Source organism: Symphalangus syndactylus, chromosome 11 (assembly GCF_028878055.3).
Source record: "Symphalangus syndactylus isolate Jambi chromosome 11, NHGRI_mSymSyn1-v2.1_pri, whole genome shotgun sequence".
Lineage (NCBI taxonomy): Eukaryota > Metazoa > Chordata > Mammalia > Primates > Hylobatidae > Symphalangus > Symphalangus syndactylus.
Window position 1 is genome coordinate 42,424,361 of NC_072433.2, and position 25,872 is coordinate 42,450,232.

General features: G+C 42.8%; 1 long non-coding RNA gene across 3 annotated transcripts in view; it reads right to left on the reverse strand.

Annotated features, from left to right (window-relative positions):
• Positions 1 to 388: 388 nt before the first annotated feature.
• The window catches only part of LOC129457750 (uncharacterized), a 220,490-nt gene continuing 195,006 nt past the window's right edge, over positions 389 to 25,872 (reverse strand). Inside the window, exons 1-6 of one of the 3 annotated variants that reach the window (XR_010114414.1) lie at positions 15,851 to 16,055; positions 12,189 to 12,305; positions 9,974 to 10,121; positions 9,628 to 9,843; positions 2,661 to 2,744; positions 389 to 633 (exon numbers count right to left, since the gene is read on the reverse strand). This is a non-coding gene — a long non-coding RNA (uncharacterized lncRNA). Of the gene's footprint in view, positions 634 to 2,374; positions 2,745 to 9,627; positions 9,844 to 9,973; positions 10,122 to 12,188; positions 12,306 to 15,850; positions 16,056 to 25,872 lie in introns of those variants that run through there. The other 2 variants (XR_008649360.2, XR_010114413.1) reach the window with 2 other exon arrangements.

The following is a 25,872-nucleotide window of genomic DNA, read 5'->3' on the forward strand; positions in this document are numbered from 1 at the left end:
CATTAAATCCATTTATTTTTGAATGAGCTTTGATCTTTTTTTCATTTCATAGACCAAGATGTTGTCATTAGAGGAATGAATTACTTCCTTTAAGCTGACCTCATTCATATTCCATACCCAAAGCCAGTCTTACTACAACTGCAATTGAGCCTAATCCAATTACAATTTTTATTTCAAAATATAACATGATCCCCCGAACTTGAGAACCAAATGTATTTCAAGGTTCACAAAAAATGCAAGATTTCTATTTGCATGAAAAAATTAGGCAAGATTATTTGTGGGCTGGATTGGAGGGCTGAATTCTGAGCGTTAGAAAAATGGAAATACCACTCCACTGTGTCTCTCAGCAACAACCTCAGCCTAAGGGGTGAGATGTCCTCCTTATCTAGGCAGAGAAGTTCTGGCCTAAACCATTCCCTCCAAATATCTTCATTCATATATTTGTCTTTACTCTCACCTTTTACAAACCCCACCCCGTGCAGCATCTTGATGTCTTCACGTTAGGGAAGTTTGATGGTTCTTTCACCAACCTCTTCTTGTTCTTCTTGTCACATTTGGTCACGTCTTTTCAGCTTATTTCAAGGCTAGTTTGAGACTGAGTGCCCTCCACCCTTTTCCCCATTGGAAAACAGTCTGAGAAGAGACACACAAGATGTCCATGAGTCCTTACGGTTGGTTCGACATGAGTCTTTCACACTGGCTCATGAGAAAACAGCTCATTTTATTTGCTTGGTCTACCATCCAGGATTGCTATAAGGGTCAAATAAAATGTTTGTAAACTGAAATATATAAAAAGCTCCATGCAAGACTGACAAATACTGCCACATATTATTCTGGAGGAATGCCAAGAAGAGGCAGTCACAAGGACTCTAAGTGTACAGCACCCCCTGGAGTTGTGCAGTGCGCAACTGTATGCAGCAGCCCTGGTGTTAGGTAAATGTGTTGTCCTCATGGGTTGATTTAAGAGGCCTAAGCCATAAGGGTTAAGGGGAGAATAAGAACAGTAGAAAGCAAAAATAAGAAAGAAAGAAGACATGGAGAAAAGAGGCTGGGGTCCGGGCGTGGTGTCTCACACCTGTAATCCCAGAACTTTGAGAGGCCGAGGTGGCTAGATGGCCTGAGCCCAGGAGTTTGAGATCAGCCTGGGCAACATGGCGAAATTCAATCTCTACAAAAATTGGCTGGTCATGGTGGTATGCGCCTGTGATCCTAGCTACTTGGGAGGCTGAGATGGGAGGTCAAGGCTGCAGTGAGTTGTGATTGTACCACTGCACTCCGGCCTGGGCGACAGAGTGAGACCCTGTCTCAAAAAAAAAAAAGAGACTGGGGATGTGGTGTAATGTCCAGAAACATGTGTGTGTATGTTCACAGACAAAGATCTAGAAGGATATACGCAAACCCTTAACATGAGATATATCTGGATCATGGGGTGGGGTATGATTTTAACTTTTTGCTTTGTTTTGTTTGTGCTTTTTGTTTTTTTGAGACAAGGTCTTTCTCTATTTCCCAGGCTGGAGTGCAGTTGTATGATCATAGCTCACTGCAGCCTCAAACTCTTGCACTCAAGTGATCCTGCCAGCTCAATTTACTGAGTAGCTCAGATTACAGGCATGCACCACCACACCTGGTTAATTTTTAAATTTTTTTTTTTGTACAGACAGGGTCTCACTCTGTGGCCAGGCTGGTCTCGAACTCCTGGCCTCAAGTGATCCTCCTACTTCGGCCTCCAAAAATGGAGGATTACAGGTGTGAACCACCACATCTAGCCTTATTTTAATTTTTCAACCACAACTTTTATATTTTTCAAGAAGCAATAATAAAAGAAGAAGCTGAGGTGTGGACAAAAGAGTCCACTAAATCCTGGCTAGGGAGAGAGGATGTAGGAGGAAAACACACAGAGTTGCATACTTCAATGTCAGACCGACATCCCCATCATACTTCGTCATCCACACTTAGGTTCAAGAGACAAGGGCTAGTGATGAGGGGGAGAAACCAAAAAGAATCAATAGACTCAAGCCAGTGGAATACTGCCCATGGCTGTTGTTGAGTTAGACACTGCTTACTTCCTCTGGCTTTTGGGTTTCATGTTCAGGTGACTGCGGAAGCCAAAGCAATGAGTAACATCACTAACTGAATGAATGTAGATGGACAAGAAGATCTCTTAGGTTAGATGATTGCAAAATGTTCCCTTTGGGGGAGTACAGGGGAAGTATAAGAGCAAGGGTAATCTAAGAGTGAGGAGCGTCATCAATAGATTTTTTGATCAACATATATGATGGATACCAAGAGCCCTCCGAAAGAGTGGGTATATCACAAAGGACTAGAAGTCTATTTGCTCTAATAACCAAAACATCTAGGGATATCCTAACCCCGCTTTATTCAACACATCCTGCCCACACCTCATCTGGGTACCATTCAACCCTTTGGTTCCACCCACATCCTTAAAAAGTTAAAAATACACATATTTTTATGTAACGGCCTCTTTTGCTGCATGTTACAGTTTCATGCTTATTACTGAAAAACTTGGAGCAGGAAAGCTGGAGACCAATTTGATTGCTTCACCAAATAGCGCCATTTGTTGCTTTCAGAAGCAGTAGGTTTGTGGAAATAACTGTAGAAAACATCTCAGGACTGTAGCTCATTGTTGAACCATGACTCACCACATTGCCTTCCATGTGTGAAGAACTCAGTACTTTTTCTAAGGGCTTTCTGGCCTTTCATGTTGCTTTAAACTTGGAGCAATCCTGAAAGACAAGGTCGGTAATTCATGCCCATTTGAGAAACATCACAACTGAGGTCCTCCCCATGGTTGTAATTAGTGAGAGGCAGAGTTGAAACAAGAACCCAAGATTCTGAATTTTGTTTTGTTTTCTTTTTTTTCTTTCTTTTTTTTTTTTTTTTTTGAGACAGCTTCTTGCTCTGTCACCCAGGCTAGGGTGCAGTGGGAAGATCATAGCTAACTGCAGCCTCAAACTCCCGAGCTCAGGTGATCTTCCCACCTCACTCTCCTGAGTAACTGGTACTACCAAGGTGTATCACTACTCCTGGTTAGTGTGTGTGTGTGTGTGTGTGTTTGTGTGTGTGAAGACGGGGTTTCACTATGTTGCCCAGGCTGGTCTTGAACTCCCGGTCTCAAGTGATCCACCTGCCTTGGCCTCTGCAAGTGCTGGGATTCCAGGCATGAGCCACAGAACCCTGCCTGAAATTTTTATCTAGCGTAGTTGAATGGTTAGGAGCACAGGCTCTGAGTCAAGCCACTTAGGTGTGATTCTAACATCGCCCCACACTGGTTAGTTGTGTGTTCACAAGCAAAGTATTCAGCTACTTTGTGATTCAGTTTCCTCATTTTAAAAATGGGATGTTGCAAGTTAAATTGTGTTCCTCCAAAAGACGTGTTCAAGTCCTGACATGAGTTATCTGTGAATGTGACCTTATTTGAAAGTAGGGTCTTTGTGGATGAAATCAAGTTAAGATGAGGTCATGCTGCATTATGGTAGATCTTAACCCAGTGATGACATGCTTATAAAAAGAGGTAGTTTAGGCTGGGCGCGGTGGCTCACACCTGTAATCCCAGCACTTTGGGAGGCCAAGGCAGGTGGATCACGAGGTCAGGAGTTCAAGACCAGCCTGGCCAAGATAGTGAAACCCATTCTCTACTAAAAATACAAAAAATTAGCTGGGTGTGGTGGTGGGCGCCTGTAATCCCAGCTACTCAGGAGGCTGAGGCAGGGAATTGCTTGAACCCAGGAGGCAGAGGTTGCGGTGAGCCAAGATCGTGCCACTGCACCCCAGCCTGGGCAACAGAGCAAAATTCCATCTCAAAAAAAAAGAGAGGTAGTTTTGTACACAGACATACAGAGAAGAGACTTCCAGAAAATACACAGGCAGAGGGGAGGAGGTCAGGTGATGATGGAGGCAGAGACTGGAATGATGCAGCTGCAAGCCAAGCAATGCCAAGGCCTGCCAACAAACACTGAAGGCCAGAACAAGGCAAAAGAAAAAGTTATAGAGAGTAGGGCCCTACACCTTGATTTCTGACTCCTGAAGAGTGAAAGAATAAACGGCTGTTGCTCTGAGCCAGCTGGTTTGCAGTAATTTGTTATGGCAGGCCTAGGAGATGAACGCATGGGATAATCACATTTCCTGCCTTTGGGAGATCATGTTATTCTTCAATACTTTTGTTCTCCTTCTTGACAAGATGATACACTCTTGCCTATTAGATTTCATACTTGGCTATATTTTTTGCTTTTGCCAATGAAATGTTGGTGGAAGTGAGATGTGCCACTTCCAAGGAGAAGTTTTATGAGCCTCACGTGGTTCTGTCATCTTATCTTTCCCCCCTCCCAGGAGACACCCAATCCTCAGATAGGGGCTGCTCCTTCAGCCTGGATTTCCAGATGATGATAACACGGAGCACAGTTGAGGCTGACCTGTTATGAGCATTAACGTGAGCAAAAAATAAATGTCTGTTGTTATAAGCCGCTGACATTTGGGAATGTTTGTTACAGAAGCATAACTTAGCCTAAAGTGACTGATTTACTACCTCATAAAATGTTATGAGCACTCGATATCATGATGCTTGTAAAATACAATGCTGGACATATTAATATTATTTAAGCACCATTACTATTTTCTTAACTCCAACAGGGCATTGCAATCACTGAGTGTCTATTATGTGTCTGGATAACGTATTTGGTTCAGGGATGGGCATGTGACTAGTGTTGGATGAATTTACCATCATTCTTGGCATTTCCCTGGAATACTCTTTTTGGAAGAAAGGAAAGTGTGACCTGTGTTCCTAGCTGGTTTCTAGCTGTGACATATGCTTGACATTGGTGAGGAGTATCTTTTCCACTCTAAGGAGAGAATCTAGCAGAAAATGAAGACAGCACATAGAATAGAAGATGCTAGAGTTAGAGAAAGAGGAGGAGCAAAAAGGAGTCCTGCTGACATCATTTAAGCCCCTTGGATCCAGCCATGCTGTCAGAGGCACCCTAGGACTTCCAGTTACATCAGCCAATACTTTGCCATTTTTCCTAAACTGCTTTGAGTTGGGCTTCTATTAACAGACAGTCTTGACCGTTGGAGAACCATCCCAATTCCCTGCCACCAGTTGCTTGTTCTTTAAGGGCGGAGGCTCATTCATTGATATCTTTCCTACAGCTCTCAGCATAGTGAATGGCACATATGGGAGTGCACTGTGTTTGGAAATTTATGCAGAACGTTTAGGCACTTAAGGAGAATATTGGTCTCCATATAAACACAGCCCACAGAGGAATTTGTAACTTATGCTACAGAACTGTCCTCAGGAGTTAACAGATAATGAATATTTTAAAAATTATTATTTGTAAAAATCTGAATACTTAAGAAGAAAAGCTTAAAATTAAGAGAAATAATCACATAGAAAGCTTTTCTAAAAAAATCTGTCTAACCTCTCTGAATCTGTTTCTTCATCTGTCAAATGGGATAATATTAACAACTTTTCCATCTACCTGGGCACCCAATGATATGATACTTGCAAAATGTGCACAGATTTTTATGGCAACTTGTACAGTGCCAAACAAAAAGTAGCCACTGTTATCACACATTCACAGCTAAAAACACACTATTCAGACTGAACAAGTCTTGCTGAATGTATTAGTCCATTTTCACACTGCTATAAATAAATACCCAAGACTGGGTAATTTATAAAGAAAACAGGTTTAATTGACTCAGTTCCACATGGTTGGAGAGGCCTCAGGAAACTTACAATCATGATGGAAGGCGAAGGGGCAGCAAGAACCTTCTTCACATGGCGGCAGGAGAGAGAAGAGCATGTGAGAGTGCTAGAAAAACCTTTTGTAAAACCATCAGATATTGTGAGACTTCACTCACTATCATGAGAACAGCATGGGGAGACCGCCCCCATAATCCAATCACTTCCCCCCCTCAACATGTGGGGATTAAAATTCGAGATGAGATTTGGGTGAGGACACAATATCACTGAACTCTCTGGGGACAAAGAATTGGGGTAATGGGGTGATTCCACTTGAGACCTGAAGGCTTTTTCTACTGATATAAGCAAAAGACCCAATTTATCACAGCAAATAAGCACATTAATGTTAACATTAACCATAAGAGAAGATTGGCAAAAAATCAAGATAAAATATGGACGGGGAGCCAGACTCCCAGAAATCACAAGAAGCCACCTACTAGACTGACAACAAAGAGTTAAATGCAGCAGACCTGGAAGCCAAACACACAAAGCAGAACACACAGGCAACTGTGGTGAGAACACACAGGCAGGCAGTGGGACCACAGCCACCCCTCCCTGGTATGGATACAGTTAGAGCAGTCTGAAAGACTTGGAACATTTTCCCATGGCAAACGTTCTTTTTCTCTCCCACTTGGACATTCCCCTTCCATCCTCGCTCTTTTGTGATCAACATTCCATACAGCAGCCATGAAGATCCTTAAAAAACAAAAACAAAATCCTATTTCTGCATTGCCTAAAGCTTCTGACAGTTTCTTATCACAGTTAGAATCACACCCCAACTCCTTACTGTGGTCTATGAAGCTCCAAGTCATCTGGCCCCTGCCACATCACCGACTTTCCTTTGCCTAACCTGGCGGCCACACTGGCTTCTCCCCAGTTCTTCAGACCCAGCAGCTCCATCCTGCCTCATGACCTTTGTGCTTGCTGTTCCACCTGCCGGGATGTACTGAACCGAGAGCCTGCACTGCTCATTTCTTTCTGTCATTTAGATCTCACTCAGTGCCACCTCTGTGAGGCCTTCTCTGACCACCTGATTTATTGATTTATTGACCCAAGTTTATTTTTGTAGAGATGAGATCTCACTATGTTGCCCAGACTGGTCTCAAACTCGTGGGCTCAAGCGATCCTCCTGCCTCAGCCTCCTGAAGTGTTGAGATTGCAGGCATGAGCCACCGCACCCGGCTCCTGACCACTTGATTTAATATTGTCATCCCTTACATCACTCTACCTTATTTCTAGTTTTATGCCAATAATCCCTGCTTGGCATTATGGCCTTGTTATATGTGTATATACATAGACACATATATGTACATACGTGTACGTATGTATGTATACACATACACATAATATACATGTGCATGTATGCATATTTTTCCCAAAACTAAAAATCATGTTTCATGAATACAGTGTTGGGCCTGTGTTCTTGTCTCACCCACTGCCGTATCCTCAATGCCTGGAAGTGTCCGGCCCACAGTAAATTCTCAATAAATATTTATGAAATGAGAGAGTAAACTTTTCCCAGTCTCTACTCATGCTTGATTTCTGTGTCTGCAGTCCTTGCTTCTCCCTATCTGTCTAATTTAGTATCAATGGATCCCAGGATTGGAAAGGATCTTGTCATGTCTGTTCTCCCACTCTTAGGCAGGACTATGCTTGAGCCATTTCTGAGAGAAAAGAGTCTTCTCAGTTGATAGACAGGCTGAGTGGTGCAAGACCCACCAGAGAGGAAGTTTCATTGATGTTGTTAATATTTCTGTGCTTTGCTAAGTAGAAACTAGAAGAAAGTCTTATTATGTGACAAGTATAACTAGTAGGTTTCAATCCCAGTGCCAACTCTGACAGATTAGTGGTATCTGCCTGAAGTCATGTGTTGAGGAATTGTAGGCTCCTATGAGCTAATTAAAAAAAAAAACCCAAGATTCATTAACAGGGTCTGTGTGGGCATAGGACAAAGGATATAAAAATGGTGGCATTATATATTTTCATCTCATAAAAACACAAAGTTTTCTTTTGACCAATGTCTAGGCCATCTATGATTCACTTTGGCGATGTCATCACTAAAAAAATGAGGGTGAGAGAGCTGGGTCACTGCTGTCTCTATACCCCGGGATAAAGCACCGTAACTATCTCTTACTTCCCTAATAATCTACAAACGCACTTGAATGTGTCTCATAACTTCCCAAACAGAAATTTCAAGTGAAGTCTGTAATTGAATATCTGATGGACGAGTCAAGAAAAATCACCTAAGACAAGTGACAAATAAACACCCATCCATGAAAATTACATTCCTACTTGAAATAATAGATTCTAGGTCTCTGAGAATGTTTTTGAAGGTCAGGCCTTCATGTATAGGTTGATATGTCTTTTCTTGGACTTCATATCTTCAGTCTCTTCCTATACATATCAACCTGGAAGTTGTTTGGGTGATTCAAACTCAGCATGCCTAAAACAAAATTCAATTGTATTTTTTTGTTCCTGCAAAACTCAAAAGCTGTGTTACTTCCTGTCTTCCCTATTCATCCAGTAAATATTTCCTTAGTGCCTTTCTATGTGCCATGTACCATTCTAGGCAAGGGGCCATGGAAGTGAACAGTACAGCAGAGGTCCCTGCTCTTACAGACAAGATTACCAGATTATACAATGCAGGAGGCAGCAATTGCATTGTGTTCTTTGTGATTAGTGTCCTTGGAGTTGCACAACATACTGACCCTTCTCATGGAGCATAACTTGTAGATGGGAATACAGGAAATAAGTGTGTGTATAATAAGAAGAAACAATCCTTTCAGATAGTGATAAGCATTATGCAGAAAATAAAGGGATAAGTAGAGAGCATTGGGCCACATTGGATGGGGTGGGGGAGCCAGAGAAGGAAAAACATCTTTGAAGAAATGACTGGAACAGACTTGAATCATGACAAGGAATCAGTCATGTGAAGATCGGGCAGAGCATTTGCCACAGAGAAATCTACAGGTGCAATATCTGGAAGGTGGCAAGAAGCCAGATTGGTAGAGAAACAGACTGGAGAGGCCTTGGTTGAAGGTAATGAATCAGAGAACGTTGGCAGGAGATGAGGCCTGAAAGCAGGGACCACATCAGGATGGAATGGGGAGGACTTAGTGAGGAATTTGGCTTCTATTCTAAGCCTATGGGAAGCCATGGGGGGTCTTGGGCAGAGAGTTGCAGGATCACTGTCTCAGCTGGCATCTCGATTCACCCAGTTGCCCAACCTTGAAACTTAGTTCTCTCTCTTTCATCGGAGTGGTCAACAAGCCCTGCTTATGCCCTCCCTTAAATGGCTCCCAAATTATCCCCTTTCATTTTAACCCCAGTGCCCTGGTTCTTTCTCACCTGAAATTTCCCAGGATGTCTTCCTGCCCCAGCCTCTCCCAGGACTCTCTTTGGCATTGCCACCCACACCTTAAAGCCCCCTGCCCAGAAATTTCAGCTGGGTCTCCACTGCCCACTGGGTGAGCTTCAAATCTGAGCATCACTCACGTCTTCTTGCCTCTCTCCCATCCCTAACACACCTCATACTTCTAGGTTCACTGAAGTCCTTGCTTTGTATAAAACTTTATTATGATTATTATTTTTTTTGAGACAGGGTCTTACTCTGTCATCCAGGGTGGAGTGCAGTGGTGTTATCATGGCTTACTGCAGCCTCAACTTCCTGGATTCAGGTGATTCTCCCATCTCAGCCTCCCAAGTAGCTGGGACTACAGGGGCACGCCACCAAGCCTGGCTAACGTTTTGCATTTCTTTGTAGAGGCGGGTTCTCGCCATGTTTCTCAGGCTATTCTCAAACTCCTGAACTCAAATGATCCTCCTGCCTCAGATTTCCAAAGTGTTGGTATTACAGGTGTGAGCCTCCATACCTGGCCAGAAACATTCTTTACGTGTTCATATTTATAGGTGCTCTTCCATCTCCCTGGAATGCCATTCTCTATGCTGCCTGTTCAGAAAAGACTTCTCTGATTTCATCATGTGGATCTTTGTGTTGACACAGAACTTGGTATATGTCTTGGAGGCACTTGTCAAGTTGAGATCAGAGTTCTCTAGGCAGAGGCCAATACCCTCACTCTCCAAAGCTCCTGAAAGCAGAGATCATGGCTTGTATCTGTGAGACCGGCAGGGACAGGCAGATGCCCAAGAAATACTGAACCGAAGAAAGCCATTCCATGACCCACAGAGATCCCTGCAGAGAGAAGGGAGGACACATACCATTTTCTATGGTGTCTGGGAGTGACCATCCTGGGTACAGCATCCAGCAGTCTGTCCAAGATGATCAGCTGCCCATATGGAGTCCAGGCAAGTAGGTGATGCTGCCTCTCTTCCTTGGCATCTCCAGAACCCATCAAGTTTAATCAGCCTGTAACAACAACACAAAAAGGACTAGATAATTAATAAACAGTCACCAGGCCACTTGTCAAGTCAAGCTAATGACAAGGTTAGTTTAACAGCACACATCTGGGTAGAGTGATACTAGCATCATGTAGCTGCCTGTTCCCACCATCCAAAAAGGAGAGTTAAGCAAGTCTGTGGTCATTCATATGATCAGATCCTGGAGGGACCCCAAATCCATACATGAGAAGCAACTCAACAAAGCAGGCAGTGGAACTCAGAATGCTAATCTACACTCTTAAATTTCTGCCTTTTTTCTTTTTTACAACCTACATAAAACATCATCTAGAGCTCAGAGTGAATGCTTATTGGTAAATCATGATTACATAGATTATAATAATAGTCAATATTTACTCAGTAAGAGCCTGGACAGAATGATAAAAATGAAAATAAGCTGCCTAAACTCAATATACTTAAATCTAACGGGGCAGGAGATATGTAATACAGAGTGTTACAGCCTGAAAAGGATCCCAGAGAAGATCTACTCAAAACCTGCTTGTTTAGAGATGGGGAAACTGAGGCTCAGATAGAGAAAGAGACTGGCCTATGGTCACTCAACTTGCTGGCAACAAGATAAAGACTAGAACTTAGGCACATAAGTAACCCCAGTACAAGGTGGGAAGAGCAAAGGGCCACCAGGCAGGGAAGGAGCATGAGAACCAGGCCAAGAAGGTGGAGAGATTTATTCCATTCAGAAGGAGGAGGTTACTGGGAAGAAGCGTGTGAACAGGGCCTTGAAGGGTGGACAGGATTCCGATCAGTTTCAGGGAGGATACTCCAGGGCAGAGGGACTGGTGATCAAAGCACAGGAGAAGCAGAGAAAAGGCCAGTTCTGGGGATCCCAGGAATGTGCTCCACGTGTGAGCTGGCCAGATGAGCTGATGCACAGAGGCACACCTCAATTTCCCACCCTAACCATCATCATCTCTGGCTTGGACCTTTTCTTCCCTTTTGGCCCTTATGGTACATTCTTCCCCTTCCAGCCCGTGTGATCTTTTAAAAACATAAATTAGGTCACACAATTCTCCTGATTAAAATTCCCAAATGCTTTTCACTATGCTTAGCGTAAAATCCCAATTTTTTTCATCGCCTATGATATTCTATGTAAAATGCCACCTCTGAGCGTTGACTCAGCTTACACCAGGCTCTCTTCAGTCACAACATTCTTCCCTCCAAATCTTTCTGTTCCTCAGATTTGCAAAGCTCATTCTCATCTCATGTCTCTGCACACACTGTTTCCTGTGCATGCAAATCTTTACCTATAGACCTTTACGGGGTGGCTCCTTCTGAGTTCGGCTCAAAGATCACCCGTTCAATGAAGCTATTCCTCAGGTGGCATAGACTTCCCCTTTCCTGCCTCCTGTCACTCTGTGGGGACGTTGTGCTGTTTTATTTTCTTCATGGAATTTGCCGAGCTATAACTCAAATCCATTAACTACTTCAGGACAATCATTATTCAATAAGTTGGACTGGAGAAATTCATTACCCACATGAAAAAAAAATTAAAATTAGGTCCCTACCTCATACTATATGCCAAAATCCCCAGGCAGATTAACCATGCTAAATATAAAAGGCAAAATATTATTGCTTTTTGGAGAAAATGCATAAAAATGTCTTTATGACTGCTGGGTGGGAACAATTTTCTTATGCAAGACCAATAATAATAATGGTAATAGTAAATAACTACAGAGTAAAAGATTAACAAACATGACTACATTAAAATTAAGAACTTCCATTCATCAGAAAAAAAAAGAGTTAAAAAAATCCACAAACTGGGAGAATATAATTTCCAGACAATCAATCAATAATCAGTCAATAAAAGTTTAATTATTAGAATACTTACAGATCTCTTGAAAATTAAGATATTAAAAAATAATTCAGTCAGGAGTGGTGGCTCATGCCTGTAATCCCAGCACTTTGGGAGGCCCAAGGTGGGCAGGTCAGGAGGTCAAGAGATCGAAACCATCCTGGCCAACATGGTGAAACCCCAACTCTACTAAAAATACAAAAATTAGCTGGGAGTGGTGGCACGCACCTGTAATCTCAGCTACTCAGGAGCCTGAGGCAGGAGAATCACTTGAACCCGGGAGGCAGAGGTTGCAGTGAGCCGAGATCATGCCACTGTACTCCAGCCTGGCAACAGAACGAGACTCTGTCTCAAAATAAATAAATAAATAAATAAATTAAATAAAATAAAAATAATTCAATAGAAAATGGGCAAAAGACAAAGTGACACAATAGAAACTTCACCAAGGAGGAAAAGTGATTGAAAACTAGAGAAGTTTACCACGAGTGCTCAACCCTAGTGGGAAAGAGGGAAAGATAAATGATCGTCATCGTGAAAATCACTCATTTTTGTACCATTAGATTGGCAAAACGTTAATAAAATCTGGCAATGTCAAGTTTTGGTGAGGATGTAAAGCAGCAGGAACTCAAATATCAGCATGGGACTATATGTTAAAATAACTACTTCAGTAACACAATTTAGCATCATTGTATAAAGTTAGAAAGGGTCATATGATAAGACCTAAAAATTTATCTCTTGGTCTCTACTTAGAGAAACCGTTGCAGGTATGTTCCACAGGACATGTCTATCAATATTTGCAACAGCTTTGTTTAAAATTGCTCAAACAGGAACTCACCTAAATGTCCATACACAGATGGTTAAATAAATGATGAATGCTCATAAAATGGAATACTACTCAGCAGCAGCAGTGAATAAGCTACAGGTAACACGCCAAGGAGGATGAACTCCAGACATAAAACTGAATTTTAAGAAAATGCAGAAGAAAACACACGAAATAATCCTGCTTTTATAAAATACACAGAGAAGGAAAACTAAAAATATACGGATTTTGAAATATATACACATGCAGTAAAACTATAAAGAAAAGCAAGTCTGAGCACGGTGGCTCACACCTGTAATCCCAGCACTTTGGGAAGCTGAGACAAGAGGATCTCTTGAGCCCAGGAGTTCAAGACCCACTTGGGCAACAAAGGCTACAAAAAAATAAAAAATAAAATAGGTAGGCATGGTGGCATGCAACTGTGGTCCCAGCTACTCAGGAGGCTGAGGTGAGAGGATCACTTGAGCCAGAGAGGTCGATGCCGTAGCGAGCCATGTTCGTGCTGCTGCACTCCAGCCTAGACAACAGAGCGAGACCCTGTCTCAAAGAAAAGAAAAAGAAAGAAAATATTTATTTTTCAAAATTAGAAGAAATAAAGTGACATAAGAGATTGGTCTCATAATAATATGAAGGGGAAGAAAGTAGGAGAGTAGGCATGAAACAAACGTGGCCAGGAGTTACCAGCTGCTGAAGCTGGGTGATGAACACTTGGGAACCCATCAAATATTTTCTCTACTTTCATATGGGCCTGAACTTTCCCACCATTTAAAATGTTCTCTATTTATTTTTAAGTATGTGTGTGTGTGTGTGTGTGTCTGAAGGGATGTACATATTTTGATTTTTTTTTGAGATAAAGTCTTACTCTGTTGCCCAAGCTGGAGTGCAGTGGTGTAAGCTCAGTTCACTGCACTCAGCTCACCTCCACCTCCTTAGTTTAAGTGATTCTCCTGCCTCAGCCTCCCAAGTAACTGGAACTACAGGCGTGTGCCACCACGCCTGGCTGATTTTTGTATTTTTAGTAGAGATGGGGTTTCACCATATTGGCCAGGCTGGTCTCGAACTCCTAGACTCAAGTGATTCACCTGCCTCGGCCTCCAAAAGTGCTGGGATTACAGGCATGAGCCACTGCACCTGACCCATATTTTGATTACTTTTATGAGAGTGGAATGAGATAGAAGAGAAATATACAGAAAACACTACCATATTGGCAATGTTCTATTTCATAATTTGAGTGGCAAGTGCATGATTTTTTTCCTTTTATTATGTTTCAGCACCTACAGAGGTACTGCATGTATACAATATGTAATACCTGCTTTATAATTTTTTAAAAGGGCAGTGAAGCAGCGGAGAGATACAAAGCAAGCGTGTGAGATGATTTGGCCTAGCCCTCTCCTCCTAAATTTTAGGGAGCTATATGCTCCCCCCATTTTAAAGATAAGGAAACTGAGTCTCCAAATGGCTACATGCCTGCTGCAGCCTAGCTGCAGGTGTCTACAGAAGGATAGGGTGGGAGGTGAGGAGAGGCAGGGAGGGACGGTTGCCAGGGAACCAGAGCTCTGGCTCCGGGGCATGGGTCAGTCTCGAAAGAGGGCCATCTGGGAGATGGACTGCAGGAACACTGACCAGAGCTCTCAGGACACATGTGACTGAGGCCTCAGATGTGGGCACCATTCCCACATGGATCGGCTCCATTTTTGCTTGTTCTTTGGACATGAAACTAGAATCCTCCAGCCTGTCAGTGAGCCTGCGAGCATGATGTCACCAGTGGGTCTGAGCAGCAGGTGGAAACAGCCAAGCTAACTTAGCATGCTACCAAAACAAAGTCCTGTCATAGTGGTTAGCAGCTCAGCTCACAGAGGATTCTGTAAAGGAGAATGACCATGTGATAAACACCCAGCTCCTATTCCGCCTGCCCCAGAAACACCAGCTTAGTAACTGTTGCACGTGTGTGCACAGATAGCCCCGCTTCCTCACCCTTCCTCTCCTGGTTTGTAATCGCACTCACAAAGGCCCACACCAATGACTTGAAGCATCCTATTGGCAGTCACAAAGGCAAAGGAACTCCAGGTTACGGCCACAATTCAGCTTCAGAGCCCCCCCATTGTGCCCAGCCACTGCAGTGGTCTCAGAGCTGTCGGGGGTCTTGCATATCTGATACGTGCAGCAAAGTGGAGGAACAATGTAACAAATTATGGACAAGCTCAGAGCCCAGCCTGTGGAATTCTTCCCTTTGTGAGCTTCCATCACGTGTCAGCTGGGCTGCTGGGCCGAGAGGAGAACGCAGGGGTGGGGGACATCCCAGCAGCAGGAGGCCAGCCCAGCGCTGGGACACTTTTATACTTTTCACACAGAGGAATGTTACCCCTTCACTCCTTCTCTCTCTCTCTCTCCCTCTCTCTCTCTCTCTGTCTTTTATTTACAAGGGAAAAGATTATTCTGACTCTGGTTTTTTTTCTTGGAAATCTAAATATTCTATCTAAATACCAATACTATTTCTTGCTAAATAAAGACCCAAGTAAATTTTTGGAGTCTATTCTCCCAGGAGCCAAATGCAAAAAAATTTCCAGCAATGTGGACAATCATCTTGGTCCTAACCCTGCCCTTATCTTGACTTCCTGGTGCCTCTATTTCCTCATCTGTAAAGAAAGATACCATTATAGTAAGACTCTATTTCATATGATTGTCATAGGATTAAATGTCTATAAAGGGCAATACCTGGAACATAGACAGCCTTCAAACTGTGTGCTGGTGCTGTTATAATTATTATTATTTACAGTGTTATTTTCAGAAATATTCACCCTATGGCCATTTTCACCATTCTCCTTCATCCTCTTTCTTGGCCCTTTCACATCTTAGCAGGTTCTTTATAAGAAGGGCCATTTCTGATGCTTCTTTTGTATCTTAAAGTATATAGGAGGGGCAGGACACAAGGATTCACGGTAAGAATTGGTTTTCTAACAAATGCTTAAATTCCAAAAGGTGACCTAACAAATCCTAACAAATCCCAAAAGATGACCTGCAAAAGTAGACTCTTTTTTTTTTTAAATCCCTGATGCTGAAATACATTTACCTGATGAGGAGGCTGTTGTAGAGCAACTAAAGGTTTCTCTCAAGTTAGCTTTCCAAGTTTTGTTAGAAGACCAATATCATGTTTTCTCAGGATGACAAGAAGAAAGTATTCCTTATGCAAACAATTTGTGAACACATCATTAATCATTTCAGTATTCTAGGTGCAAATTCTTAAGGGTGTCCTTTTCCCTATGGATTTGGGAGGATGGTAGCATTTGGAGGGAGAAAGGGGAAGTGTGGGCAGCCCAGCAGGCTCAGACATTGTGACTTCTGTAGGCTCAGCACAGTTGCTTCCTTCTCTCCTCTATGACTATGGCAGCCATCACCAATCAATCATCCTTAATCAGCCATCACTAATCAATCCTCACTAATCAGTCATCACTAATCAATCAAGCTACTCTTCTCCATCACACCCTGGTCCAGTCTAAGCTTCATAATCGTCCTCAACACAGTATTCCTGGTAGACATTACCAATCATTTAAAGCTTCTTTATAAAACAAAACTATTTGCCCCTCTGAGTAGAGGGAAGTGGCATGAGTCAACAGGTCTGAAGGTCAGAAGGTCTGAGAGGAGAGATGGGATCTGACAGTTGGAGAGGCCAGACATGAGCAAAGATTTCCCACTGGCTATGAGTAATAGAGACAGGCAGGTAGGATGGTGGAAATTAAGTACAGTCTCAACTATCACATTGTCTGTAAGTAGCGGGGTGTGGGTACCAGGACAGGCTTCAAAGTTAGGGTAGGATTTGTGATCTTGATAGATCCCTGCTGGTTTTAAGCCAAACGGGGTAAACTATAAGTCACTCCATGAGCTATTTAGGTATAATGGTATACATTTCAGGGTGATCTTAATTGAGATGAAGACAAATATTTTATTGCAAGAATAGTATGTCCCAACAAAATTTGAAGTATCCTTGAATGAAAGCCAGCAAGAGGCACAACCAGGCCTGCAGATAGACCTTCCTTTGCAGGAAACATTGGCAATTCCTCACTTTGCCATCTACACCACATGCAACTCTACATAAACAGGGAGGGTGATTTTTCAGTCACAGGGTCAGCTGTCTCCTATATGGTCGGTGTCCATTTCCCTGCACATGACCAGGGACGGGCTGAGGTTTAGAATCCATTCCATGTAGAATATCACTTTGTTTGACTCCCTCAGAAAATGAAAAAGCAAAATGCTTTTGCTTCTCTTTCTTCCTCTCTGTCCTCCATGAAGCACCTCCTCGCCCTCCACGTTTCATAAGACAGGTCACCTTTATGGTCTCTGAGATGTGCCCAGACCACAGGTGCTAGTCAAAGCCAGAGGCCCATCCATAAGGCCAGAGAATCTCAAGTCCAAACTGTATCTTCTGTAACTACAAATGGACCTTTCCCATCCCAAATAAAGATTCCTTCACTAAAATGGCTTTGATTTCTTGCAGTCTGTGTACTCCTTATAGATCCGCATAAGAAACAAAAACCTCTGTAAAAGAAGCAACACCCCGGGGCACGTATATATGCTGGAAACATCAAAATTGTCAGGCAACTTCCCTCTCACCCTCCATGCTCCAAGAGAGATTATTAATTGTTCCCAGAGAAGGAGGTCAACTAAAAAGGGAGATACTCAGTTTATATACGAATCCCACAAAAGAAGCCACTGCTTCTCCTCTGTTTTTGCCAAATTGATGCGGGCAAAAAGTCTGAGTGACAGCTCAGAAGCCATCACCTATAGTAAAACACAGCCACCACCCCAACCACTGGGTAAGGATTTTATTTTATTTTAGGAAGGCAAAGATGGCTTTTTTTTGTTTGTTTAGCTTGAAATCGCAAGGTGCATAAACTTTTCTTTCTTCTTCTCTCCCACAGGGAAGCTTTCACACCACATTTTGTTTCCTGACAAGAGAAGGAGAAATCGTTGGCCTCTGTGTGACATGGAGGGTCCCCCCACCCGCAAGCTTTTGTGTTTGCTGGATCTTGGACAGTACCCTGGCGAAAAGCATTCGGCAAGATTATCCGGCTAGCACAGCCTTCAAGGAATAAATATCTAACACCTTGTTCCCTTTTGCGGTTCAAAAGCCACTGTCACTGGGGTACATAGGCAGTTTTAAAAAAGGCTATAATTCATATGCAAACTAGAGGAGGATTTTCATGATTTCATAATAAAATGTTGAAACGCTTTGATCTGGAGCTGTAAGGAGGTGTGAAACAGTGCCTCCGAAACAGACAGATATTTGTGTAATCATCCTTTATGTATTGCCAGTGCGGAATAATAACATATCAAAGCCCCAACCTACCTCATCTGCCTGGTACAGCCAAGGCATAAATAAAGGGGAACAATGGAATTACTATTACTCACTCTCCGAGAGCCAGCGACATCACTGTATCCTTTATAATTGCTGGCAAGAAGATTAATGTTTTGTTAAATATCAGAGCAAGGTCACAAGGGGGCTTGCAGGCCTGTCTAAACATCTAGTCTTTAAACTCCTTCTCCCTCACTTGCTCTTTTTTGCGGAAATGAACTTGTAGCATTTCCTCTAATTATGGTGATTTTTGCTTCTGAAAGCGGGCCTACATCATCGCTTGACTCTGAACACGCTCACACACACATGCATGCATAGACACACACACACACACACACACACACACACATATCTTCCCCAAATGATATTTGGGGACAGGCCTGACTTAACTGCAGCATATGGGCAACGTTGTTATGAGGCGACCTTGGCCTTTTAACCAACGTAGATAATTCATTGCTTGTCGCTGTGGCCTGAAGCACAGGGCTCGTGTTTAAAAGATGAACTTTATTGGGGTCCTCAGGGGGCTCCCTAGCAAAGACTGGTATCATCGTTCACTGCACTTCTGTTATGTTTAGCCCATACGCCTGTCCATACAGATGTTTCCAACAGCAAACAGTTCATGACCCAGAAAGAAAAAAATATTTTGGCTTTCCCCAGCTTTCAGCACCTGTTCAAACCAAAGGGACATCGAAGCTCTTTGCACACATCGGAAGGCTTAGCCAGCAATTGAAGAGAGGCCACCTCATGGCTGGAGCCAACGTTGCAACCTGGTGGCAAACCCAAGCCCCTTCAAGCAGTGACTCTTATTATATTAACTCCTAGAAGAAGTGTTAGCAGGAGACAAGTGGCAGATCTCACAGAAAGATCATTCATTATGTAAAGATCGTCACATGCATGTGTCAATTTGTCTCACCACATCAGAAATTGACCCAGATATTTCATGTTCATTCCCCTATCATTAATTCTGTATTTTTTGGGGGGAGGAGGGCAATGCCACATCTTTGGTATAGCATTGGACGCTAGTCATTAGCCATTTGTGTAATTTTTGCAGGCCTGAGGTAAACTTTAGAAGTTTTTAAGGATTGAATAATTTCAGAAATGTATCTGGCGTTAGTGGAGGCTCTTTACTTGTTCCCAGAGGTAACAGTGACAACACTTAAAGGGCTTGGGATCAACAAAAAGGTCTTACAAATATGGCTAAGTATACAATAGAAAGAACTAAAGGGAAACTCTTACCTCTGTCAGAATTTGAAAGGATGAGAAGCTCTGTAGGTTGCAAAGGAGACACAAGGGCACCTTTCAAAGAGTCTGTTTATCTCACCACTCCATACCTTGCCTGGGCAAAGGGATTTTACATTGCAGCTCTAATGTTAAGCAGATGTGCTTATTTGTTTGTTTTTTGTTCTTGCAGCTCAAGGAGGAATTAAGAAGTAAAAGAGACAGCTTGGAATGAAGGTGGGTGTAAGAGGCAATTGGATGTGAAAGGGCAAATGTCCTGACTTTGGAGACTTGCCTCAGCTTCACTAATCTCAGTGACAGTTGTGGTATAGAGCCATAATTACCATATGTCCTCTTGGCTCAGCATAAAAAGAATAATATTCCACCTACTATAGATGTATGTTCTTCCTGGGTACTGCAGGCCCTCAATAAACATGTGTTGAATCAATAAATGAATGGATGGATCGCCAATTGACTCAACGGATAAATAGGTGGATGGATGAATGGACAGATGCCTAGATAAGTGGCTGGATGGATGGGTGGATGGATGGATGGATGGATGGATGGATGGATAGAAGAATGGGTAGAGGATGGATGGGTAAATGGATGAATGAATGGGTGGATGTGTGGATGGATGTGTAGATAGATGGATAGATGATTGGGTGCCTAGCTAAGTGGCTGCATGAATGGGTGAATGAATGGTAGGATGGATGATTTTAGAGAGTTAATGCAAAGTAAACCAGACAAGTAATCACTCAACTATGCCAGAGTTTGGCAAACCATGACCCATAGTCCAAGTTTGACCCACCACATTTTTTTGTAAATTAAGCTTTATTAGAACACAGCTATGATGATTATTTAGGTTCGTTTGCTTTCATGATCCAAGGCAGAGTTGAAGTATTGCAACAGAAGAAGTATGGCCTGCAAAGCCTAAATTACTTACTGTTTCTTTACAGAATAAGGTAACTAACCACTGAGCCACACTATTACTAGACTTTCTGAGTCCACACTACTTCTTTTCCTTGTTTTCTTTGTTTTATTGATAAAACAAACAAATAAAAAATATAGACAGTAAAACCAAATACACTCTTTCAACTTGTATAAACTCTCATAAACCTGCTGGGTGATACATAACTAAATAAGAATATTTTGGTAGAACAATGGCAGTAAACCAAGTCAACTGCTTCATCTGTGCCTCATTCAAGGAAATGATTATCTTTTCCAATGCAGGACAAAGAAAAGCCTAGGTGATAAATTTTTCGATAGCCTGCAAGGTGCATACAAAATGTATTCTGTACTTTATGTGGAAGTTAAGGAAATTTTTCAGGGGCTAATTTTGAGCACATTATTAATTTTGCACGTTATTACATTCACTTTACAATCTAAGAAGCTTTTCTTGTGATACCATGGAACCTTATAACCTTAGCTAATATATATGACAGGTGAGGTTATTAATCCTCACCCCATTGTGCATGTCGAATATTCTCTTCCTGCTGGGCTGAAAGGATTATCTTACTGTACTTCCCATGTTCTGGGAGGAGCAATACAACAGCTGCTAAGATAAGATGAATTTAACTTTATGCTCTTTAGGTCAGTAATGAACACAGAGCAAAGGCAGAAGGATCAAAAGAACACGTGGGGTTTTCCAAGAAAGCAGAACTACTAGAAGCTACCACATGGAAAGTAGCTTGAGATGTCCATACTTTAGACAACAACATTGCATGAACTTGGCAAAGATCCACAAGCAGGAGGGGCAATGGGGGGAATAGGGGTTGAAGGCAGATATGTTGGGAAAGCAGATATGAGTTGTTGTATTCTATTTGTAATGGTCATATCCTATATAATACAATGTTGTCACTGCTTTTTCCATCTCAGTGCAAGAAACTTGCTAACCGTCAGGTAACTGCAACCTGACTTCCATTAACAAAATGTCAGTGTAGAGTAGGCAGGTTCTTTGATGGCCCCCAGTGGTCCCCACCTCCTATTAATTATGCCCTTGTTTAAGCCCCTTTCCTTGAATGTGAGCTGAACCTAGTGACTTGCTTACAATAAATAGAATATCGCAGAAGTGATAAGATGTTTTTTCTGAGGGTGGGTTACAAAAGATGACAATTTCTGTCTTGCTTACTGATATGGTTTGGCTGTGGCTCCATCCAAATCTCACCTTTAATTATAGTTCCCATAATCTCTACAAGTCATGAGAGGGACAAGGTGGATATAATTGTATAATAGGGGTGGTTCCCCCACTCTGTTTTTGTGATAGTGAATTACTTCTTATGAGGTGTGATGGTTTTATAAGGGGCTTCTCCCTTTGCTTGGCACTCATTCTTGTCCTTCCTGCTACCATGTGAAGAAGGAAGTGTTTGCTTCCCCTTCTGCCATGATTGTAAGTTTTCCAAGGCCTCCTCAGCCCTGCGGAACTGTGAGTCAGTTAAACCTCTTTCCTTTATAAATTACCTAGTCTCAGATATTTTTTCATAGCAGTGTGAGAACGGACTAATACACTCACCTTCTCTTGGCCTCTCAGTTGCTCTGTTGAAGCCAGTTGTCATGTTGGGAGTTTCCCTATAGAGAGATTTGCATGGCTAGGAACCAAGGTGCCCTCCAGCTAACAGCTAGGGAAGGACTGAGGCCTCCGTCCATGAATTCTGCCAAAAGCCACATGAGTGAGCTTAGAAGTGGGTTCTTCCCCTGTGGAGGCTGGAGATGACTGCAGCCTCAACTTACACTTTGACTGCAGCTTTATAAAGACCCTGAGCCAGAAGATCACTTAAGCTCACCCAGATTCCTGACCTACAGAAACTGTAAGATTTTCCAGTCCCTTTAAGCCAATACTTTTTGGGGTAATTTGATATGCAGCATGGATAACTAACATAATCAGAATTTGCCTTTAGCTTTCTTTGCCCTTAAATATCTTAGTCCAGCTCCCTTTTTGTAATAATCAATGTCTGGCATCTTTTGTTTTACTTTATTTTTCTTTTGAGGGCTGAAAAGAAACTGTAAGCTAAGGATAAGTGACTGATTTGTTAACACATTTAGTTTCTTGGTGGAGAAATTCTGTCCTGGATACTACTGCCATGTAAGAGATTCCTCAAAATTTAGTGGCTTAAGCAACACCACTTTATGATATCTCCTGGGTTCTTTAAGTCAGAAATTGGGGCAGTGTATGGCTGGTCAATCCCTCTGGGCATCAACTGTTGTCACACAGAAGTATTCAATGAACGGCTGGTCTCGTCTGAAGGGACCAAAGTAGCTTCCCCTGTGTCTGATGCTTTGGACAGTCTCTCCAGCATGCAGGTCTCAGAGTATCCTGACTTCTTATGTGGCGACTGATTTTCCAGGAAAAAGAGTCCCAACAAGTTTGGCTTCACATTCATCCTCTAAAGAAACATTTCCTACTTGGATGGAGCACCTTATAGATGGAACATCAGACCCAATACATATGGAAAAAAATAAGATAATCTAGCCCAAATAAGTTGGAAAACATTGCCTTCTCTAGTTCCCTCTTGGATAGTCAAAATGCACATGAGCATATTAAAGGTCTTAAAAGTCAAGAGGACAATTTAACCTGCTGTATCAAACACATTCCTAATCCTGTTTTGGCATATCACTATAAAAATTATTTGACACTTGGAAATAAGGCAAAAATGTTGTGATATGGTTTGGCTCTGTGTCCCTACCCAAGTCTCATGTCAAATTGTAATCCCCGAGTGTTGGAGGTGGAGTCTGGTGGAAGGTGATTAGATCATGGCAGGGGTTTCTAATGGTTTAGCACCATCCCCCTAGTACTGGCTCATGATAGAGTTCTCAGGAGAGATCTGGTTGTTTGAAACTGTGTAGCAGTTTCCCCTTTGCGCTCTCTCTTCCTCTTGCTCCATCATGTGAAAAAGGTGGCTGCTTCCCCTTTGCCCTTCTGCCATGATTGTAAATTTCCTGAGGCCTCCGCAACCATGCATCCTTTACAGCCTGTGGAACTGTAAGCCAATTAAACCTCCTTTCTGCATAAATTACCCAGTCTCAAGTTGTTCTTTATAACTGCGTGAGAACGGACCAATACAGGTTGGAAATGTGTCCTTTTAAAATCAATAATAGTGGCAAAAGCTACTCAAAAATTGTCCAGTGGAACCTTTTGCAGTGATGGAACTGTTCTGTGTTTCTGATAGGGTATCTGCCAGCCACCTGTGGTTATTGAGCACACGGAACGTGGCAAGTGTGACTGGGGAGCTATATTTTAATTTGATTTAATTTTACTCAAATTTCAAGAGCCAGTTGAGTCTAGCAGATATGTTATTGGATAACACAGGTTTAGGGAAACATTCTCAGTTCATCCCATTGTTTAATATTAGTTAAAGGTCCAGGCTTAGTGAAGTCACTAAATCCCCTCATGCCCTCTGATCTTTTCAGCCACTGATCAGGCCCCCACTGACCCCCAGGATCCATCTGCAATCCAGTGACTAAGTGAGTAACACCTGACCCGAAAGGACCTCTCCAGGACTCTGCCTCCAGGCTGAGGTTGTTCTGACTTGTTGTGATAGTTAACTTTATGCGCCATCTTGACTGGGCCATGGGATGTCCCAAGAGCTGATTAGATATTATGTCTGGGCATGTCTATGTGGGTAATTCTGGAAAAGACTGGTATTTGAATTGGTGGACTGGGCAAAGCAGATGGCCTTCCCCAGTGTGGGTGGGCACCATCCAATACACTGAGGTCCTAAATAGAACAAAAAGGCAAGGAAGGGATTGCTTGGCCTGACTGCTTGAGCTGGGACATCAATCTTCTCCTGCCCCCAGCACTTTTGGTTCTCAGGGCTTTACACCCAGACTGGAATCTATACCATTTGTACCATCGGCCCTCTGGCTCTCAGGCCTTCCAATGACCCCATCAGCTTTCCTGAGTCCCAGCCTCCACAGTCACATGAGCCAATACCTTACGAGAAACCACATGCATGCTATTGGTTCTGTTTCTCTAGAGGATCCTGACTGACACACTGCATCAGAACACCCAATGCAGGGCCTGCTCCCAGGAAGCCCTCATGGCTGCTGCTGCTGCCTCTGGGGTAGCTGTCATGATCTCCCTGTTACACTGTAGTGTAGCATCACCAGGTGGTGGTGATCTCAGAAGGGGGACTGCTGCTTGTCAGGACCATGGATAAAGCTGGGAGCTCTGAAGCCAGGCTGCCTGAGTTAAAAATCCAGGCTCCTTGACCCACTCAATGTGTGCATTTGGAGATGTCTGGACTTTTCTATATTTCAGTTTCTTTTTCTATAAAATGAAGATAAATAATAAGAAAACCTCACAGAGTTGTAGTGAGCAGGCCCATTCCTAACATCTGCAGGGCTGAAGAAGCAGAACACAAAAGGGGTTCTCAAGTGCATGATCTACTTATCCCTATTCCAGATACCCCTCCACTCTGATACCCACCCCACCCCAGTTGTCCACCTCTTGGATATGGGGACACACACTGGCAGTGCCATCCTCCTTTGAGAGGACAGACCTAGGAGAGAGGTGTGTGCAGCCACAGACAGGAAATTCTGAGGTCCTGGACACACCGAGTGTGGACTAGAAGAGGAGACGTGAGTTACAGGTGAACATATGCCCTTAGCCCCAGAGTTTCATCCCCAGGGGGAGAGGCACAGCCGGCAAAGAGCCAAGGCAGAGCTCATGGAACATGTATGCACACACATGCACACAGGGCCCAAAGCAGGAGCCAGTCTTGCCTGGTTCCAAGACTGATACCGGGCAGAAGATTTAAGTGATGGCTGAGAATGGGGCTGGCACCTGGTAAAGATTCAGTAAGCTGCTATTATATTTCATGTCAGTTTCACTACAGTATCTAGCTGTGGATGGTCCAACTATCCTCTGAGCCTAAGACCTACTAACAGATGACAAAGAATACACTTTATTTGATTTGGAGAGAAAATAAACCCACTTTATCTCTTCAAAGAGAGTTCGGGGGGGTGAAGGGATGACAAGACAGACCCAGTGATACAGGAGGCCTCCACTTCCCAGCGGCCATAGTATTCCAGATTCATAAGGTCAAACTTTACAGCCCTGTTACTGCCACAGTTGATCATCCCTATCAAAAACATGCTATCTATTTCATCTCTGCTTTAAATGCAAAAAAACGGCTTCTGTGTTTTTCTTATAATGAAGGCATAAAAGAGCTATATGTCACATACACAGGAATTAAAGAGGTAGAAACATATTTCTAAACAGTTGTCACGTATACAGAGTTGTTTAGGGAAATGTAAGTTAGCAAATGTAAGTTAGCAAAACGGAAATGTAAGTTGCTCGGATTGCCAAGAACAGAGTTCCAGGAAAGGCAGTATAAAAATGAATTTAAGGTCACACACTTAGAGGCATCTTTAGACTGAAACTAGAATGAGGCAAGAGAGGTAAGAAGTCACTCTCTTTCAGGCTCAAGTCAGTGCAGGTTACCACCTGAGAGTGAGTACATCCTTACATGTAAGTCCTCTGTCCCTTGCTTGTCTCAATCTAATTTGCACCTTGAGACATCCTTTAT